The sequence below is a fragment of the Suncus etruscus genome, chromosome 2, assembly GCF_024139225.1.
Source record: "Suncus etruscus isolate mSunEtr1 chromosome 2, mSunEtr1.pri.cur, whole genome shotgun sequence".
Taxonomy (NCBI): Eukaryota; Metazoa; Chordata; class Mammalia; order Eulipotyphla; family Soricidae; genus Suncus; species Suncus etruscus.
This window is the reverse complement of record NC_064849.1, coordinates 99,802,881-99,822,807: the sequence shown is the minus strand read 5'-3', so window position 1 is coordinate 99,822,807 and position 19,927 is coordinate 99,802,881. Positions and strand designations below refer to the sequence as shown.

Here is a 19,927-nt window from a genome sequence, read left to right as displayed (position 1 = left end):
TCTCCTCAGAGCCCTGGGAAGCGAACTCCAAAAAAACTACTTTCGGAAGCTAGCCAGCGAGCCAGTGAGTGAGTAAGAAATGGCTGCATGTGGGGGTTTCCAGGCAGAGTGCTGATTGCTCTACTTGCAGAGTCTCCACCCGGCTGTGCTTCTTCTGAGGAAACTGAGGACCTGAAGGGAGCCCTGTCCTACTCTTCTCTGTCTTTCCTGAACTCTGGAAGCTCACCTCAGAGCCCTGGGAAGCAAACCCCCCAAAAACTGAAGCTACCCAGCAACTCTCCTCAGAGTCCTGGGAAGCGACCCCAAAAATACAGCATTCTGAAGCTACTACACCTGTCCAGTGGGGCCCGACTGTGAAAAACTGTGAGTGCTGCCTGTGTGTGTCTCTCTACCATCCTGTTGCGTGAACCTCTTGAGAGTGGGCTGAAAAGAGGCTCCAGAAGGCACTTAGCGCCACTTCGCTACGCAGCCGTGTGCTCTTTCTAAAAAAATAACACCATCACAAGAAGAAAAAAAAACACACTAAGAACTGTGTTGGATCACAGAAGCAAGAACTTCTCTCCAGACTGTCTTCTCTGCTGCATGCTCGGGCCTAAGATTTGATCCTGTGTGAGGCTTCATCCACAGAGGACTCCCCTACCTTGGAGGCAAGCCGGCCCATCCAGAAAGGGCGGAGCCAGAGAAGTGTGCTGCCTGCATCATATAACCAATGAATACCACCACAACACGTAGAAAAACCCACAATACAAGTGTGACAATGGGGAAACAACGCAGGCCAGCATCAGACATAGAGAATGAAGATGACAATTCTGATGACCAGTTAATGACCAACCAACTAATCAACCTCTCAGATAAGGACTTTACAGTAGCAATATAAAAGATGCTCAAAGACCTCAAAAAAACCATGGATAGAGTGGAACAGAGCACTAATAATAATCAAGAAAATATGAAGACAGAAATCACAAAACTCCAAACTGAAATAACATGTCAACTAACAGGCCTGAAAAAATCAGTAAACGAAGTGAATGACAAAATGGATAAGCTCTGGGACAGGGTATCAGAAGCTGAGAATAGACTTGGTGCTGTGGAAGATGAGATACATAACAATTCCATACAGCAGGAGAGATTGGAAAAAAAAACTTAAAGCAAATGAACAGACAATGGAAAAATTAGTCAAAGAATGGGAACAGATGAAAATAGAAGTCTATGATAAGATCAACAGAAACAACCTAAGAATCATTGGAGTCCCAGAGACCCAGGAAGAAAATTTCCAGGAAGAATCAACGGTCAAGAACATCATTAAAGAGAAACTTCCAGAGCTAAAGAATATATGTGATCAAATCCTGCATGCTCGAAGAGTACCAACCAAAAGAGACCCAAGAAAAACCACCCCAAGACACATCCTAGCCACAATGACAAATCCCACAGAGACAGAATTCTGAAAACAGCAAGATCAAAAGGGGAAATTACATTCAAGCAAGCATCCTTGAGATTTACAGCAGACCTGTCACCAGAAACACTCAATGCCAGAAAGCAGTGGTGGGATATTGTGACAAGACTGAATGAAATGAATGCTTCACCTAGAATACTGTACCCAGCAAAACTCACTTTCCGGTTTGACGGAAGAATACATGGTTTCACAGACAAAAAACAGCTCAGAAACTTTATAGACTCAAAACCAGTCTTAAGAGAAAAACTGAAAGACCTAATTTAAAACAAGACTAACCAAAAGACACACCAAATTTCGATATAAAGATGGCATTAAATCCCAGGACAATTCTTTCTTTCAACGTCAATGGACTAAATGCACCAGTCAAGAGACACAGAGTGGCTAAATGGATCAAAAAACTCAATCCAACCTTCTGCTGCCTACAAGAAACGCACCTGAATAGTCAGAACAAACATAGACTCAAAATAAAAGGCTGGAGAAAAATTATCCAAGCAAACAACACCCATAAAAAAGCTGGAGTGGCCATACTAATATCAGATAATGCAAACTTTATACTCAGGAAGGTTGTAAGGGACAAAGATGGACATTTTATATTAATCAAGGGGTATGTAGAGCAGGAAGAAATAACTCTCCTAAACATATATGCACCAAATGAGGGGCCAGCAAAATATTTAAAACAACTGTTGACAAATCTGAAAAACAATATCAATAACAACACAATAATTGTGGGGGACCTCAACACTGCTTTGTCAACACTGGATAGGTCAACCAGACTGAAACCCAACAAGAATATACTAGACCTGAGGAGAGAAATGGAAGAAAGAGGCCTAGTGGATATATATAGGACACTCCATCCCCAGAAACCTGGATACACATTCTTCTCCAATGTACATGGGACATTCTCCAGGATAGACTACATGCTGGCACATAAGACATACCTCCATAAGATCAAGAGGATAGAAATTTTGCAGACTACCTTCGCTGACCACAAGGCTCTGAAATTATTTGTGAATTCCAAAGGGACTCAGAAGAAAAACTTTAACATCTGGAAGTTAAACAACCTCATACTCAATAACCAGTGGGTCCGAGATGAAATCAAGGAGGAAATCAAAAGGTTCCTGGAAACAAATGACAATAAAGACACAAACTATCAGAACTTATGGGACACAGCAAAAGCAGTACTGAGAGGAAAATTTATAGCTTTGCAAGCAACACATCAGGAAGGAAAAAGGAGCTTACCTGAGTAGCTTAATGACACAGCTAATAGAACTAGAAAGTACTCAACAAAAGGACCCAAAAATAGGAAGACAGAAGGAAATAACAAAGCTGACAGCAGAAATCAACGAAATGGAAACCCAAAAAACAGTCCAAAAGATCAACGAAAGCAGAAGTTGGTTCTTTGAAAAAATAAACAAGATTGATAGACCACTGGCAAACCTAACAAAGAAAGAGAGAGAGAAACTTGATAACTCGTATTAGGAATGAAAAAGGAGAGATCACTACTGATATGACAGAGATTCAAAGGGTAATCAGAAACTACTTTGAAAAACTCTATGCCACTAAAAATGAGAACCTGGAAGAAATGGATAAATTCGTGGACTCTTATAATCTTCCACGGTTGAAAGAAGAGGATGTAGCATATCTAAACACCCCCATCACCATTGATGAAATAAAAATGGTAATCAAAAGTCTGCCCAAAAACAAAAGCCCAGGCCCAGATGGATTCACTAATGAATTCTATCAAACTTTCCAAGAGGAACTACTACCAATCCTGGCAAGACTCTTTCATGAAATTGAACAAGTGGAAACACTCCCAAATAGCTTTTATGAAGCCAACATCACCCTGATACCTAAACCAGACAGAGATGCTACGAAAAAAGAAAATTACAGACCAATATCGCTGATGAATGCAGATGCAAAGATCCTCAACAAAATCCTGGCAAATAGGATTCAATACCTCATTAAGAAGATCATCCACGGGGGCCGGGTGGTGGCGCTAAAGGTAAGGTGCCTGCCTTGCCTGCGCTAGCCTAGGACGGACCGCGGTTCGATCCCCCGGTGTCCCATATGGTCCCCCAAGCCAGGAGCGACTTCTGAGCGTCACCGGGTGTGGCCCAAAAACCAAAAAAAAAAAAAAAAAAAAAGAAGATCATCCACTACGATCAAGTAGGTTTCATCCCAGGAATGCAAGGATGGTTTAGCATCCGTAAGTCTATCAACATAATACACAACATCAATAACAAGAAAAATAAAAACCACATGATCATATCAATAGATGCAGAGAAAGCATTTGATAAGGTCCAACACCCATTCTTCATCAAAACTCTCAGCAAGATGGGAATGGAAGGAACCTTTCTCAATATAGTTAAGGCCATCTACCACAAGCCAGTGGCAAATATTATCCTCAATGGAGAAAAACTAAAAGCCTTCCCTCTAAATTCTGGCACAAGACAAGGCTGTCCTCTCTCACCACTCCTATTCAACATAGCACTGAAAGTACTTGCTATAGTGATTAGGCAAGAAAAAGATATCAAGGGAATCCAGATAGGAAAGGAAGAAGTCAAGCTCTCACTGTTTGCAGATGACATGATGCTCTACTTAGAAAACCCTAAAGACTCTACCAAAAAGCTTCTAGAAACAATAGACTCATATAGCAAGGTGGCACACACAATTAACACACAAAAATCAATGGCCTTTCTATACACCAATAGTAATAAGGAAGAAATGGACATTAAGAAAACAACCCCATTCACAATAGTGCCACACAAACTCAAATATCTTGGAATCAACTTGACTAAACATGTGAAGGACCTATACAAAGAAAACTATAAAACTCTGCTCCAAGAAATAAGAGAGGACACGCGGAAATGGAAACACATACCCTGCTCATGGATTGGCAGGATTAACATCATCAAAATGGCAATACTCCCCAAGGCATTATACAGATTCAACGCTATCCCTCTAAAGATACCCATGACATTCTTCAAAGAAGTGGATCAGGCACTTTTGAAATTTGATTGGAACAATAAACACCCTAGAATAGCTAAAGCAGTCATTGGGAAAAAGAATATGGGAGGAATTACTTTCCCCAACTTTAAACTTTACTACAAAGCAATAGTTATCAAAACAGCATGGTATTGGAATAAGGACAGACCCTCAGATCAGTGGAATAGGCTTGAATACTCAGAAAATGTTCCCCAGACATACAATCACCTAATTTTTGATAAAGGAGCAGGAAATCCTAAATGGAGCAAAGAAAGCCTCTTCAACAAGTGGTGTTGGCACAACTGGCTAGCCACTTGCAAAAAATTAAACTTAGACCCCCAGCTAACATCATGTACGAAGGTAAAATCCAAATGGATTAAAGACCTCGATATCCGACCCCAAACCATAAGATATATAGAACAACACATAGGCAAAACTCTCCAGGACATTGAGACTACAGGCATCTTCAAGGAGGAAACTGCACTCTCCAAGCAAGTGAAAACAGAGATTAACAGATGGGAATATATTAAGTTGAGAAGCTTCTGCACCTCAAAGGAAATAGTGCCCAGGATACAAGAGCCACCCACTGAGTGGGAGAAACTATTCACCCAATACCCATCAGATAAGGGGCTAATCTCTAAAATATACAAGGCACTGACAGAAATTTACAAGAAAAAAACATCTAATCCCATCAAAAAATGGGGAGAAGAAATGAACAGACACTTTGACAAAGAAGAAATACAAATGGCCAAAAGACACATGAAGAAATGCTCCACATCACTAATCATCAGGGAGATGCAAATCAAAACAACAATGAGATACCACCTCACACCACAGAGAATGGCACACATCACAAAGAATGAGAACAAACAGTGCTGGCGGGGATGTGGAGAGAAAGGAACCCTTATCCACTGCTGGTGGGAATGCTGTCTAGTTCAACCTTTATGGAAAGCAATATGGAGATTCCTCCAAAAACTGGAAATCGAGCTCCCATACGATCCAGCTATACCACTCTTAGGAATATACCCTAAGAACACAAAAATACAATACAAAAATCCCTTCCTTACACCTATATTCATTGCAGCACTATTTACCATAGCAAGACTCTGGAAACAACCAAGATGCCCTTCAACAGACGAATGGCTAAAGAAACTGTGGTACATATACACAATGGAATATTATGCAGCTGTCAGGAGAGATGAAGTCATGAAATTTTCCTATACATGGATGTACACAGAATCTATTATGCTGAGTGAAATAAGTCAGAGAGAGAGAGAGAAAAACGCAGAATGGTCTCACTCATCCATGGGTTTTAAGAAAAATGAAAGACATTCTTGCAATAATAAATTTCAGACACAAAAGAGAAAAGAGCTGGAAGTTCCAGCTCACCTCAGGAAGCTCACCACAAAGAATGATGAGTTTAGTTAGAGAAATAACTACATTTTGAACTGTCCTAATATTGAGAATGTATGAGGGAAATGCAGAGCCTGTTTAGAGTACAGGCAGGGGTCGGGTGGGGAGGAGGGAGATTTGGGACATGGGTGATGGGAATGTTGCACTGGTGATGGGTGGTGTTCCTTTTATGACTGAAACCCAAACACAATCATGTATGTAATCAAGGTGTTTAAATAAAAAAAAAAAAAAAAAGAGAACTCCACATCCCACATGATTCCCCCAAGCACCACCAGCACTAGGAGTAATGAGAGAGAGAAGGAGGGGGATAGGGAAGGAGGAGAGAGAGAGAAGAGAGGAGGGAGAGAGGGAAGAGAGAGAGGGAGAGAGAGAGGGAGAGAGAAGGGGGGAGAAGGAAAGGGAGAAGGAGAGGAAGAGAGGGGGGGAGAGAGAGGGGGGGGAGAAGGAAAGGGAGAAGGAGAGGGAGAGGGGAGAGAGAGAGAGAGAGAGAGAGAGAGAGGTTTTCAGACAAACAGGAATTGATTCCTACTAAAACTAGTCCTCTAAAAATTACTTTAAAATAAATACAGTTGTAAAAGGGGAAGAAACCCCTTGTGGAATTTGAAGACATCTTTAAAAAAAAAACACATAAAACACATGGGGGAAAAGTAATATACCAGATGGGGTTACTCCTGGTTATCTGCTCAGAAATAGCTCCTGGCAGGCACGGGACGCCGGGATTTGAACCAACCACCTTAAGTCCTGGGTCGGCTGCCTGCAAGGCAAACACCACTGTGCTATCTCTCCAGCCCCAGTGTTTCCAGATTTTGACTTTTCTCTCCAGTGTACAACAGGGAAAAGATCGTCCATCTGACTCTGTTCCCTGCTTTTCTTCTAAAGTCTTCTTCGCCTCTGCTTGTTTTAAACTCAATGTAAGCATCCCCTTTACTCCTCCCATCCTCCTTGCTGTTTAATCTCAGGTCCACAGTCTCTTCAAAAACTTCCTTTAATTCATCTCAGGTAACTTTGGAAGGCAGATTTTTAGTCAACATGATCCTGCATCATATTTTGTCTTTTCTTTTAGTTTTTCTAGTTTAATTCACTGACAAACATTTTAAACCAGTTAAGTTGGGACATGAATTGTTACAGGTCAGAGTGTGGCTCCTCCAAAGGATTTGGTTTTGTAGATTTCAACAGTAAGGAGGCGACAAACTGCAAGGTGGACAGGGAAGATGGGGGATTTAATGGAAATAAAGTTAGTATGGCCTGGGTCAGGCAGCAGGGTGAAATGGTTTCCCACTGTGACTCTGGCAGCAAGGTGGTGGCAGAGGAGGCCAGGTGAATTTAGTACTGGAGAAAGAGCAAGAAGGCTTCTAAGGAAGCAGAAATCACAAACCATGAGGAAAGATAAAACCTGAAGTTTCTTCTATTCCTCATTTTTTTCCTTCTTCTGTTTAAAAAAAATCAGGGTTTTTACTGAGGACACTCCAAGACAATATACAGCCCTATGGTCTACTTAGAAATCGTATAAAGAACATTTCAAGGAAGAATCTTGTTGGTTTTGACTGGATATTCATATAAAACTTATTTTTTGGTTTTTGGGCCACACCCGGTGTCGCTCAGGGGTTATTCCTGGCTATGCACTCAGAAATCACTCCTGGCTTATGGGACTAGATGGGACGTTGGGGGATCGAACCATGGTCTAGGCTAGCACTTGCAAGGCAGATGTCTTACCTCTGCTCCAGCCCCTCATATAAAACTTTTTAAAGAGATGAGTGATAGAGCTACTAACCCATTTCCATAAGAGTGTTTTTTTGTTTTTGTTTTTGCTTTGCTTTTCTTTGGTTTGGTTTGGTTTTTGGGCCACACCCGGTGATGCTTAGGGGTTACTCCTGGCTATGTGCTCAGAAATCTCCCCTGGCTTGGGAGACCATATGGGACGCTGGGGGAGCAAACCAAGGTCCTGTGTAAGGCAAACACCCTACTGCCTGCGCCACCACTCCGGTCCCCATTTCCCTAAGTTTTGAATAGTTTCTTCCCATGTACAAAACCATTTTTTCCTATAAATAGTTGGAGGTTTTGTTTGTTTTGCATTCAGAATGTAAAAGGAAAGCAGAATATTGTCTTTGTTTTTGCTCAGCTACTCTGGGCGGAGAGGTGGTGCTAGAGATAAGACATCTGCCTTGCAAGCACTAGACTAGGACCAATCCCCCAGCACCCCATATGGCCCCTCCCAAGCCAGGGCTTGGGATTTTTAACCTGAGCGTCAAATGGGTGTGGCCCAAAAAAACAAACAAAACAACAACAACAAAAAAGTCCTGAACTCTAAATAAAATAATCAAGTCTGCAGAGTCGGGACCTCCCTGAACTGCCATGACAGTGTCCTTGAGTGCATACACATGCTCCAGCATGAAATCATCTTTCCAGCCCTTGTTTTTATTTTTATTTTGGGGGGACCTCACAGCAGTGCAGGAGCCACTAGAGCTATGCTTTATATTGTTTGGGAGGCCATGAAGCACCTGGGCCCAAGCATTGGGTTCCTGCTGACCGTAACTGGCCAAGTATGGTCAGGAGCAGCCTCCATGCCCCTGAAGCACTGCTTGGGATTTCTCTCCTATTCCCCAAAGAAAAGAACCAAAACCAACGTAGCTAGTGAGTTGTGAACAAACGAAGGTCGGAACAGGGAGCTAAACAGGTGTCAGATACTGGTAGTTTTGGTACATTATTCCAACAGCATTGGTATTATTTCAGGCATGCCATGCCTCTCAACCACATCCACTAGCATGCAGTGCAACATCTTCCATGACTGTACGTTCTCATTATTCCCCACTGATGACCTGACTCAATTCCAGATGTAGAATCTCAATCTCAGTGTCTGCTTTCATTAGTTATTACCTACTCCCTGTGTTCCTTTATACTCCCATGAATAAGATTATTCAGTATTTGTCCTCCTCCCGACTCACTTCATTCAGCATGATACCCTCCTACTCAAGTTTCAGCAAATGGCAAGACTTCATCTTTTTTCATAGCTAACTGTGTCTGTGTGCCACAATTTCTTTATCTAGTCATCTATTGTTAAGCTCTTGGGTTCTTTCCTAATCTTGGCTACTGTACTTAGGGCAGCAATGAATATCAATGTGCAAATTAATGTTTTTGTGTTTGGGGGATAAACACCAAGATGTGTAATCACTGAATCATAGTGAGCTCTATTTTTAGAAAAGCTGCCATTCTGTTTCCGAAGAGGTGGAACTAAAGCATTCAAACTAACAGTGAATGAGTTTCTTTTTCACTGCACTCCTGCCAGCACTGTTTCCATATTTTCTAAAGTATACCTTCCTCATATGTATGAAGTGGTAATGTGTTTTAATTTGCATTTCCCTGATGATCAGTGAATCTGACTTTCATGCCTGTTGGTCATCTATATGTCTTCTCTTGAGGAAATGTCATTCAGCTCTTCTCTACAAATTTTGTTGATAAAGTTTAACCTAACCAACCCTGTGTTATCTCCTGGCCCCATAACAGAACATTTGGAGAGGGATGGATGGCACCCACCTGGACATAATCCTGACTTTGTAATCAGGGATCACTCCTGGCAGGCCAAGATTGACTATGTGGGGCCCGGAGAGATAGCACAGCGGTGTTTGCCTTGCAAGCAGCCAATCCAGGACCTAAGGTGGTTGGTTCGAATCCTGGTGTCCCATATGGTCCCCCGTGCCTGCCAGGAGCTATTTCTGAGCTGACAGCCAGGAGTAACCCCTGAGCATCGCCGGGTATGGCCCAAAAACCAAAAAAAAAAAAAAAAAAAAAAAAAGAAAGAAAGAAAAAAGATTGACTATGTGGGGTGCCAGGTCGTCGGAATGCAAGGTTAATAATGCTCTACCTACTTTACTTTTGCTTCAGCCCCACTATGCAGAAATTTTTGTAGTTCCTTTTTTTTTCCTTTGATTTTTCCTGCTTCTTTTTTCTTAATAAATAGCACTGAAGCATTCAAGATACCTCTGAAGTCAATATCATGTAGAGTTATGTCTATGCTTTGATGTTTTAGTAAGTGCAATGGGGTCCACTATCAAAATCTTTGATCCATTCTGAATTAACTTTTGTGGATGGAAATAAAGAATTCAGAGGTGTGTATGTGAGTGAGTAGGTGAGTGACTGTGTGGGTGTGTGTTTGTATGTGTGAGTGTAACTGACCCACGTACTCTACCACAGAGCTACATCCCCAGGTCTGCATCTGCCTAGTATTTCTGAGCCAAAATTTTCACTGACCTGATTGTTGGTTTTCATTCAATTATCATTTTACATGCTAAAAAAACATTATTGTTAATATGTGGGGGAAGAAGTCAGGGGCATGGGATCATTCTCTGAAGAGGGCAGGCTTGAGCTACTGTGGATTCAGATACTCTCTCAACAGTGTGACAACCAAGTTGGAAATTTTCAGATACTTTCCTGATGTCTGAGAGTTGCTTGATGGTCTAGAAAAGCCTACCCACAAGTTAATAAAAGTGATTGAGGGGGCAACCACCAAAAAAACACATGCTTAAAAGCTAATTCCAGAACCTCAAGTGAAGCTAGACTAAAACCATATCTAGGCTAATACCATTCCTAATAGCAATGGAGGAAGCAGCTTCAAGTCCTTAACTAGTTGAAAGTCCAGGATCACATTAAGAGAGGACTAACGGTCAAACAAGTTGCTTACTAACCAGAGAATCCCAACAGCCTTTCCAAAGAAGCACTGGGTTGTGATGGAGATTCAAAGACTAAATTTAACCTATTTGGAGCTCAGCAAGTTCAAGACTGTAATCATAAATGAACTCCTTTGTTCTAAAATATAAAGATGGGAGAGGGGGCAGAGAACCCCTCTCTGCATAATACAGGCTACCCCCACAGAACCAAGAGAATAGTCATTTCTTTACGTTCACGGGTCCAAAACAAGGCAGAATATGTAAAAGAATTCTATTAAGATTGCAATATGGCTGGTGACTTGTAGAACGTTAGAAAATTGAAAACAGGGCCCGGAGAGATAGCACAGCGGCGTTTGCCTTGCAAGCAGCCGATCCAGGACCAAAAGGTGGTTGGTTCGAATCCCGGTGTCCCATATGGTCCCCCGTGCCTTGCCAGGAGCTATTTCTGAGCAGACAGCCAGAGTAACCCCTGAGCACCGCCAGGTGTGGCCCAAAAACAAAAAAAAAAAAATTGAAAACAATCCAAAGGCTTCATTTGTGGTGCACAGGCCTCCAATAAGACTGGAAAACAGGAAAGTGGGAATGTGAGAACCCAATTATGTTATGGAAAATAGTGGCAACTAATGGTAACTAATCCAAAGTGCTTCTATTGTTGGCCTTTCAAACAAAATAATGACAAGTATTAGCAATAATCAGTTAAATAAAGATTTTTCCCCTGTACAGTACCAACTAAACCTGCTCAGATCAGTCTAACCTTGAGGTAAATCCCTATCTCATAAGAAGGCTGTGTAAAAAACGTTTTCATAGCTTGTGCCATTCAGAAGCAAGAAGCCAAGGATGATGCATTAACAAATAAGACAATGGTCCCAGCAATGTGCTCTGTAGACATAATACTTTTGCTCAGCAGGCAAATCTAAGCCTAAACACTTCAAGGAGGAATGTTGCTAGGCAGCAAAGCAACAACCTCCCACTCTTTGTTTTTCTCTCTTCCTCCCTCTCCCTCTCCTCCCCACCCCCTTATTTGATTTTTCTTAGTTTGATTTTTTCCCCCAAAGCACACCAGGCAATGCTCAGAGGTTACTCCTGGTTGTGCACTCAGGAATTACTCTTGAGGAGGCTCAAGGAACCATATGGGATGACAAGGTCAATCAATTCCAGTCAGCCACATGCATGGAAAATACCCCACCTGCTCACTGTACTATTAGTCTGGACACAAATAACATTTATTTGTATGATCATTTTTTTTTTTGGGCCACACCCGGCAGTGCTCAGCAGTTACTCCTGGCTGTCTGCTCAGAAATAGCTCCTGGCAGGCACGGGGGACCATATGGGACACCGGGATTCGAACCAACCACCTTTGGTCCTGGATCGGCTGCTTGCAAGGCAAACACCTCTGTGCTATCTCTCCGGGCCCTGTATGATCATTTTTGCCTGACTACTTTTTTGCTCTCATGTGGCTCAATTTCTGCAAAGAAAAGACAGTATTTATAAGGCCCCTAAAAAATCTGTGAAAAGAGCCCCAAATGTGCTCAAACATTACATTTTTTATTGCTTAGGAATGAAATGAATGTTTGGCTACCCAAAATAAAATATAATAAAATCGTTTCTCATAGAGGTAAACACAAACAGAAATTTGTGAAATTTTTCTATGTGTGATTCATACATGAGAAAAATAAAAAAAATACAGTAAAATTCTAATTTGCACACCTGCAAGCATAAGGCCCTAACATTGAACCATAGAGCTGCCCACATGCACTAAGTACAGGCCCATCAGCGCTGTTCTCTGGGACCCCAGCAGTACCATGGAGTACAAATCCACAGCCAGATCTGTGCAAACATTACAACTGAAGGTGAGGGAGCATTGCAGCTGGGAGGGAACCTATGTTCACAGCAGCAGCAACAATGAAAAAGGCAGAAAAAGGATTTCCTAAAGAGGTAAATATGTGATTTGGGGAAATCATAATATATGAGCTATATTAATGTTTAAATAGCTTTGCAAGTCAATTATCAAGAGTATTTTGTTGGTGGTTGTGCTCAGTGTGCTCAGTGGCTACCCTTAGCTCAGAGAGCTCAGCATACTATGTGGTGCATGGAATAAAAACAGGGTTCTCACACATGTAGGACAAGTGCTTGACCACTGAACCACATCTCCTGGCCCTGTTATCAAGGGTATATTTTTTAATGGTACCAGTAAAAAAAGAAAAAAAAAAAAAAACCTGAATGAAGTAAAAGAGACAGCAAAAGGGTAAATATGGTCCAAAACCTGAGGAATAAATAAAGTTGACATCTCAAGATGAAAAAAAAAAAACTAAGGCTGAAGCAGTCAGTGGCACAGTGGTAGGGTGTTTGCTTTGCATGCTGCTGACCTAGAACAGACCTCAGTTGAATCCCCAACGTCCTATATAGTCTCCCGAGCCAGGAGCAATTTCTAAGTAACCAGGAGTAACCCTGAGTGCATAACCAGGAGTAACCCCTGAGCAGCACTAGGTGTGGCCCAAAACAACAACAACAACAAAAACACCTAATTTAGGAATCATAAACTGGTGTTTGGTACTATTTTACTAAACTCAAAGAAAAAGAACATTTTCTGATATGCATTTGACCTAATATTTTTTCCTCCACTGTGACACCAGGGACCTGCAGGCAATCTTCTGAGTTATCTCCGAAAGTTTTGTTTTGGTTTGGTTTTTGGTTTTTGGTTTTTTTTGTTTTGTTTTGTTTTGTTTTTTGGTTTTTGGGCCACACCCGTTTGACGCTCAGGGGTTACTCCTGGCTATGTGCTCAGAAATCGCCCCTGGCTTGGGGGACCATATGGGACGCCGGGGGATCGAACCGCAGTCCGTTCCTTGGCTAGCGCTTGTAAGGCAGACACCTTACATCTAGCGCCACCTTCCCGGCCCCTGGTTTTTGGTTACACCTGGCGCTCAGGGGTTACTCCTGGCTCTGCACTCAGAAATCGCTACTGGCAGGCTCAGGGGACCATATGGGATGTCAGGATTCGAACCACCGTCCATCCTGGGTTGGCCGCGTGCAAGACAAACATCCTACTGCCCACTGAAAGTTTTCTTAAAGGTCAAAGAGAGAAGGAAACTCGGGAATATCTACACCCCCACCCCTGCTAATAGAGGCATGACAAGAATGTACTTCTTTTCTATTTTAATTGGTGGCCAGGAAGACATCATGGCAAGCACACCTAGCAGTGCTAAGAGGGGTGCCAAACAGTGATGGGGTCCAAGCATAGGAGGCCTTGCAAATGACAAGAGCTTGCACTACCCAGCTTCCATTAAGTTATTAAAAAACCGGGCCGGGGGCCCGGAGAGATAGCACAGCGGTGTTTGCCTTGCAAGCAGCCGATCCAGGACCTAAAGTGGTTGGTTCGAATCCCGGTGTCCCATATGGTCCCCCGTGCCTGCCAGGAGCTATTTCTGAGCAGACAGCCAGGAGTAAGCCCTGAGCACTGCCGGGTGTGGCCCAAAAACCAAAAACAAAAAAACAAAACAAAAAAAAAAACCCGGGTCGGAGAGATAGCACAGCGGCGTTTGCCTTGCAAGCGGCCGATCCAGGACCTAAGGTGGTTGGTTCGAATCCCGGTGTCCCATATGGTCCCCCGTGCCTGCCAGGAGCTATTTCTAAGTAGACAGCCAGGAGTAACCCCTGAGCACCGCTGGGTGTGGCCCAAAAACAAAAAAAAAAAAAAAGAAGTTATTAAAAAACCAAATCAAATTCTAATATCCACAGGTTTTATTATTTTTTTGGTTTTGGGGCTACACCCGGTAAAGCTCAGGGGTTGGTTACTCCTGGCTACGCGCTCAGAAGTTGCTCCTGGCTTGGGGGAACCATATGGGATGCCAGGGGATCGAACTGCGGTTCGTCCAAGGCTAGTGCAGGCAAAGCAGGCACCTTACCTCTAGCGCCACCACCCGGCCCCATTATTATTATTATTATTATTATTATTATTATTATTATTATTATTATTATTTTTGGTTTTTCGGGCCGCACCTGTTTGATGCCCAGGGGTTACTCCTGGCTATGTGCTCAGAAGTTGCTCCTGGCTTGGGGGACCATATGGGATGCCAGGGGATCGAACCGCGATCCGTCCAAGGCTAGTGCAGGCAAGGCAGGCACCTTACCTCTAGCGCCACTGCCCGGCCCCATCATTATTATTATTATTATTATCATTATTATTATTATTATTGGTTTTTCGGGCCACACCTGTCTGATGCCCAGGGGTTACTCCTGGCTAAGCGCTCAGAAATTGCCCCTGGCTTGGGGGTACCATATGGGACACCAGGGGATCGAACCACGGTCCTTCCTTGGCTAGCACTTGCAAGGCAGACACCTTACCTCTAGCGCCACCTCACCGGCCCCATCCACAGGTTTTTTTTTTTTTTTTTTGGTTTTTGGGCCACACCCGGTAACGCTCAGGGGTTACTCCTGGCTATGCGCTCAGAAGTCGCTCCTGGCTTGGGGGACCATATGGGACGCCGGGGGATCGAACCGCGGTCCGTCTCCTAGGCTAGCGCAGGTAAGGCAGGCACCTTACCTCCAGCGCCACCGCCCGGCCCCCCATCCACAGGTTTTAAACTGCACAGAAACCTCTAAAGATCATTAACCATTTCTTTTATTGTTTTTTTGTTCTGTTTTATTTTAGGACCACACCCAGCAGCACTCAATTACTCCTAGCTCTGCACTCAGAAATCATTCCTGGCAGGCTCAGGGGACCATATGGAATGCTGAGTCCATCCCAAATCAGCAGCACATGCAAGGCAAATGCCCTACCACTGTGCTATCTCTTTGGCCCCCATTAACCATTTCTTAAAAACTACACACTGAGGTAACAAGGTCTACACAGAAAGCAGCAAGTCACCAAGGAAGAATGCATTAGAAAACCCAAAGTGCAAGAAGTTTCAGAAAAAGAAACTGCCTTGCCCTTGGAAGGCTCTGAGTAGGCTCTAATGATTCCTGCCCTCATAACTTCTTGGAATCCCCACATCCTAAATAGTAAGACTTGAGGGCTTACTTCTAACAAACAGTGAAGCAAACCAGATGAGAGCCACTCATGGCCCACATCCTAAGTGACACATACCAATTAAAGATCTGTGAATCTTGAGCCAACAAACCCTGTTCCACTGAGAGACATCAGAGAAATGGCAGGACAAAATCTTAACAGCAACATCTGGAGCCGGAGTGATAGCATAGCAGTAGGGCGTTTGACTTGCACGTGGCTGACCTAGGACAGACCTGGGTTTGATCCGGCGTCCCCTATGGTCCCCCAAGTCAGGAGCAATTTCTAAGTGTATAGCCAGGAGTAACCAGAGCATCACTGGGTGTGGCCAGAAACAAAATAATTAGCAACAACCAATGAATCACTACATAATGGAATACTAATGAGCCATAAACAATCTCAATGCAGTGATGTAGAACAACTTATAAACTGTAACATGCTTTTCAAACAATTTTAGGAGTTAAGAGTGATAGCACAGCGGGTAGAGTGTTTGCCATGCACATGGCCAATCCGGGTTCTATCCCTACCAACCAATATGGTCCCCAGAGCCTGCCATGGGTAATTTCTCAGCACAAAGCCAGATGTAACAACCCGAGTGCTGCTGGGTCTGGCCCAAAAAACAAATAAAAATTTTAATTAAAATAAGAACGTGGGGCCGGAGAGATAGCATGGAGGTAAGGCATTTACCTTTCATGCAGAAGGTCATCGGTTCGAATCCCGGCGTCCCATATGGTCCCCCGTGCCTGCCAGGAGCAATTTCTGAGCACGGAGCCAGAAAAAACCCCTGAGCACTGCCGGGTGTGACCCAAAAACCATCAAAAAAAAAAAAAATTAAGAGAACGTGGGGCCTGTGAGATAGCATGGAGGTAAGGCGTTTGCCTTCCATGCAGAAGGACAGTGGTTCAAATCCCAGTATCCCATATGGTCCCCCTGTGCCTGCCAGAGGCTATTTCTGAGCATAGAGCCATGAGTAACCCTGAGCACTACTGGGTGTGACCCAAAAACCAAAAAGAAAAAATAAGAGAATGTGCCAACCAATATAGATGACTATGTTTTGTAGATGGAGGAAAGGAACCACTAGCAAAAAACTTTAATTATAACATTGCTATGGAATACTAGAAAAAGAAACCTCGAGCTTTTTTTAAAAATTATCAGAAGGAAGAAGTGAAAGGGATAATAATGGAAACAAGACTTCTAACTTATAATATACACCCACTCAGAACTAAACCAGTGGTTTTCAACTTTTTTAGCCCTGGGGACTGGCACCAGCCCAGACACTGTCATCTTTTTGCAGAATGATAGTTGAAAACCACTTTTTTAACAACAACAACAAAAATCCTACATGGTAAAATGACCAAAAAAATTATTTTCAAATGCATTTTAAATGTACATCCTCTGTAGAAGTAGTGGAAAAAATGTTCTGAGTTGAGGGGCAAGAGGAAATACAAGAGAAAAGGCATGTACCACTTTGGCAGCTCCTGATATGATCCCTAAAACTCCCCCAGCAGAACCAGGAATACTCCTTGAGCACCGTCAGGTGGTACCCAATTTCCAACCCCAGGGCTGAATTCATAAGTCAGTTAACAAAATCGACACTTTGAAATCATCTTTAACCTGTGGTGCTTACAGCATATTCACAGCTCTGTGCACAAATTTTGAAAACAAGTAACCTAATGCAACTAAGTATTATAGTTGGGCTGGAGAGATAGCACAGAGGTAGGGCGTTTGCCTTGCAAGCGGCAAACTCAGGACCAACATTGGTTTGAATCTCGGCATCCCATGTGGTCCCCCGTGCCTGCCAGAAGCAATTTCTGAGAGCAGAGCCAGGAGTAACTCCTTGAACATTGCTGGGTGTGGCCAAAAACCAAAACTAAAAAAAAAAAAAAAAGAATTATAGTCAATGAAGACTTTTTTTTTTGGGGGGGGGGGTTGGTTTTTGGGTCACAACTGGCAGCACTCAGGGGGAACTCCTGGCTTTGCACTCAGCAATCAATCCTGGTAGGCTCAGGGGACCATATGGGACACCAGGTATAGAACCTGGGTCCATCACAGATCAGCAGCGGGCAAGCCAAGTGTTCTCTCTCCAGCTCAGACTTTTTTATTTTATTGGAGGTAGGACCACACCTAGCAGTGCTCGATGTTTATTTTGGCTCTGTTCTGGGAATTATTCCTAATAGGACCTAAAAGGTCCCTAAAGGGACCATGTAGGATACTGGGGAATTAAACTCAGATTGGCGATGTGCAATGCAAAAATCCAAACCCCTGAACCTATTCCTCCAGTAAGATAAAGGCCTTTTTGAAAAAAGCTATGTGGGCCTTCCTTGAAAAGACCCACAACCACTATTGTGTTCTCACTTTAATAAAAACACTACAACTTTTAGAGGCTGGAGTGATAAGATCATGGGTAGGGTGTCTGCTTTGTACATGGATGACCCAGGTTCTATCCCTGGCATCCCAAAAAGTATCCAAGCCTGCCAGAGTGATTTCTGAGCACAGAGCCTGAAGTAATACCTAAGTGCCAGCATGTGAAGCCCTGAAAACAATAGAACCAAAAAAAAATAATAATAATAACAAAAAAAAACACTACAATTAAAAAGATATACATCAAGTGAAAAAAAATCTATCTGAATTCAAAACTTACAAGTAAACTGACTTTTCCTTTAAAAAAAGAAAAAGCTTATCTATTCTTTTTATTTGGGGGGAGTGTTCCTGGGTCACATCCAGCTGCACTCAGGGGTCACTCCCTGCTCTGCGCTCAGAAATCGATCCTGGCAGGCACAGGAGACAACATGAGTTGCCACCTCCATCCTGAGTTGACCACACGCAAGGCAAGCGTCTCACCGCTGTGCCATCTCTCCGGCCCCAACTTATCAGTTCTGTTTCTTGAAAACATTCTAAGGTATGGAGAAACAATACAGTAGGTAAGGTGCATACATTGCACACAGGCAGCCTGGATTCAATCACTGATATTCCAGATGGTCACTGTAATTCCTGAGTGCAGACCCAGTAGTAACCCCTGAAAGGAAGGAAACATCCCATTGCTGTATACCAGTGATGGCTAACCTTTTTGAGCTCGAGTGTCCAAAAAGGGCACATTGTTGCACAATGCCCAGTCCTTCCAATGGTCAGTCCGGCCCTGTTGCCAGGTGAGCTGCAAAGCAGACACTGACACGCTCGCCTCCCACCGCAACACATATCTTAATTGCAGACCTTCCCGCGTGCCAGCTGCAAGGCCTTCTTGTGCCACTGCTGACACACATGCCATAGGTTCGCAATCGAGGCTGTATACAAAAAAGGCAAGTGACAACCCACAAACACCTCGTATACAAACTGAGGCCCTTTCCTCACTACTAGAAACTAAGTTTCCTTAAAGATATGATGGAATGGGGCCAGAGTGATAGCACAGCGGTAGGGCCTTTGCCTTGCATGCAGCTGACCCAGGACAGACGGACTTGGGTTCAATCCCCAGTGTCCCATATGGTTCCCCAAACCAGGAGCGCATAGCCAGGAGTAACCCCTGAGTGTCACTGGGTGTGGCCCAAAAGCAAACAAAACAATGGAATCAGATCTGAGACAGAAAATAAATATTATGAGCCTAGGTCTTCTGTTACTGTAGATCAGAAAGCAGGACATTATCAAAGGTTAATAAGCTGTATCAAAACACCAAGCCCAGTAAGAAGGAATTCCACAAACCAAGGGTGGGAAAATTTAAACTTAAAAAAATAAGCAATGTGGAGATCCCCCCCCACGCCAGAGTGGTCTTCAGGGTCTCGCCTGGTAAATTTGGCCCTGGGGGGAGGATTGGGGGTAGAAATTCCTCCCCATGCATCCACAAACTACAGAGGCAAGGCTGCATCCAGAAGATTCCACATGCCAGCTCTTCTGTTTTTCTTCAGCTGGTATGTTGGGGGCTAGCAGGACAGCTAGCCATATGACCACTTAGTCCAGGGGACTGAGATCCCCCCACGCCATAGTGGTCTTCATGACCACACCTGGTAAATCGGGACTTGAGGGAAGGGTGGGGGAGAGAAATTCCTCCCCTATGCATACTGGACCCCATTCAGGAGTTTTTTTCTTCCTAGTATTCATTTTTAAAAGCGTGCGGGCGCAGCAACATCTATATTTTTTAACAACAGCCAAAAATATTCTTAATTCTTGACTGTTTCTAGGAAAAAAAATGGAATTCCCTAGATTTGGAGGATAATATTCAAATAGGTCTGTAAAATCAGTTTATATGTAGACATGACTTCCTATACAGTGGTCCTGACTGCCAAGCCTAACCATAAATAATTCATCTATACAATGTATATGGCCCCTCTGATATATTTTCCCTCCTCCACACCAGAGCCCCTTCTACTCCCTCATCTCCCAATTGGGATTCGTTATCTTCCCCTTAATTAACCTCTCTACCCT

General features: G+C 43.3%; 1 protein-coding gene across 1 annotated transcript in view; it reads right to left on the bottom strand.

Moving 5' to 3' along the window:
- GOLPH3 (golgi phosphoprotein 3) overlaps positions 1 to 19,927 on the bottom strand; it is a 57,219-nt gene that overhangs the window by 20,182 nt on the left and 17,110 nt on the right. The gene's annotated exons all lie outside the window — the stretch shown is intronic.